The following is a 2,264-nucleotide window of genomic DNA, read 5'->3' on the forward strand; positions in this document are numbered from 1 at the left end:
AGCAATATAACATGAATCATATAAAAATTATAGATATGCTTGAAACGTATCAAGGAACAACCGACCCACGGCATTGTCGATCTGGTTTATTTTGAACTGCTTCCTCTGCCACCTCCAGGCATCCCGTCAACTCCTCGACAGTGAGTGTGTCGAGGTCGACGAGCGTCTCGATTAACATGGAAATCTGTGAGTACTTCTTAGGATCAACGCATAGGAACAGGAACTTACAGACAATGCGCTTCCCCTGGGTCGTCTCGTTGAGCTGCACCATTTGCACCATCATGCCCGTGATGCGCATGGCAAAGTTTCCACCATCTCGCAGTTGGTGAATCGGATGTTGCTGTAATGCTTGGACAATGTCGTGAGTGTGGCCTCGTAGACATGTGCCACTCCAAGGCGGATCGTCCTCAGGGTGTCCCAGGTGTCCTTGGCGTGGGCTTGGTGGTGAGTATCGTCATTATTTCTAGTGAAATACCATCGAGGACTACCTTAGGGGCTAGCCGGTCGTCGCTTTGGATGGTGGTGCCGATCTTGATTGCCTCCCAACAGCCCTCGAGCATCACTTGCATCAGGAGGGCCCAATGTTTGTAGTTGGTACAGGTGGGCATGGGACAGGGAGTGCCTCCCCCACCCTCGCACATCACCCGAGTCTTCACGATCCACCACGACTCTTCGTCGGCACTGGTCATCTTAGCTCACGGTGTTGTCGAGGGGGGTTGTATGGTCGTCTCTCATCACGCAAGAAGGCTCCGATGCCAATTGCGGCAATCTCCTCTCACACACAAACAACTCACACTCGCTCGATGAACACGGAGAACAAAGAGACACAGATAGTTTTCTGCAGCGCATGCAATTGCGACCTTTCTCATTTCTTTCACCTCCTTTTATTCTGGTACAAGGGAAACTTGTAACGCCCACGGCCTCGACAGGTTCGTGACATCTCACGAACGGATCGAGCGCGCCACAAAAATTGCTCAAAGTAGTTGAGCCTACCAGCAAAAAATATTAACATAAAAAAGGCTTGTCATGGCAGCCGAAAAACATCCCATGGAAGCGGAATGGATAAATGCTCCCATGGTAGCTCAATGTTGCCATGGCCAAGAAACTAGACGCACAGACAAGATTTATTCTAGCACTAGTGGTGTGATGGTGGTGGGGAAGACGGAGACGGGATGGTCAGACGGCGGAGGAGGCTGCAGCGGAGGCGTTGTGGCCGTTGGGCTACTTGCGCTTCTTGTTGTTCATCCAATTCCTAAAGACGTTCTTGCGGATGCTGATGTCGTGGCACCTTGCTTCGATGATGTCCTTGTCGCGCTTCTGCAGACGCCATCCCAGGTGCTCCGACAGCTCCTGCATCCGCAACTTCTGGTCAGCTGTGAACATGGTGCGAGACCGCTTCCTCTCCGACATAACCCCATGGGGCGGTGGTGCCGTCGCCGGTGAGCGCTGGGCGGTGAGCCTCTGAATCTGCAGTTCCCCTAGCGGGCGACTGTGTCGCGCAGGAGAGATGTACGCTGGCGGCTGCTGTGCCACCGGCGCCGGATGATACGCGGGTGGAGGCTGCAGTGGTCGGGACACGGAGCGCTCATCTTCATACTTCGTGCCTTCCAAGTCGTACTCTGTGGCATCCGAGTCATACTCCGTGCCATCCGAGTCGGTGTCAGAGTCGACGCCGGGAGCTGGTCCTCCAACATCTTCTCCCTGCGCTGCGGCAGGCCATGGAGCACGGTTGCCGCCATGGGCGGCGGCGGCGGCGACCTCTCCGTCATCACCTTGCGGTGAAAGTTGCGGTGGCAGCCGCAGGCCGCACACTTGTACGAAGACGTGTCGGCGGGGTTGTGGTCCCCCAGTGGCATCCACTCCCCGCAGCCGTCCACAACGTGCCCACCGCTAGCCAGCGCATGGTTTCTGCCGCACTCCATGTACGTCACCTCTTCCACACCCGGCGCCGCCTGCCTCACCTTCTTGATGGAGCCGTTGGGGCACTTGACGTCCATGGCCTCCGTGGAGTCACTCGGCTAGTGTCTAACGCTCACGGATTTAGTTAGGTCAACGAAGGAGAGGGAAGCTCGTAAGATGTGAAAGGAAGGCTTGAGGTTAGAGTATAAAAAGAGCAACGGCGACGCTAAAAACAGATATTATTAATCCTGTAATTAGAAGTGACTACGGAAAAGAGAGAATATCCAAAAATTGTGCGATAAATTAATATTGGATCATTTGAAACCGCACTGTATATCCCGCGTCGCCGCCTGGGGGTATACATG

At 54.4% G+C, this 2,264-nt stretch overlaps 1 pseudogene; it reads right to left on the reverse strand.

Annotated features, from left to right (window-relative positions):
- Positions 1–279: 279 nt before the first annotated feature.
- On the reverse strand, positions 280–1,997 carry LOC125548080 (annotated as a pseudogene).
- Positions 1,998–2,264: the final 267 nt, after the last annotated feature.

The sequence above is a fragment of the Triticum urartu genome, chromosome 3, assembly GCF_003073215.2.
Source record: "Triticum urartu cultivar G1812 chromosome 3, Tu2.1, whole genome shotgun sequence".
NCBI lineage: Eukaryota > Viridiplantae > Streptophyta > Magnoliopsida > Poales > Poaceae > Triticum > Triticum urartu.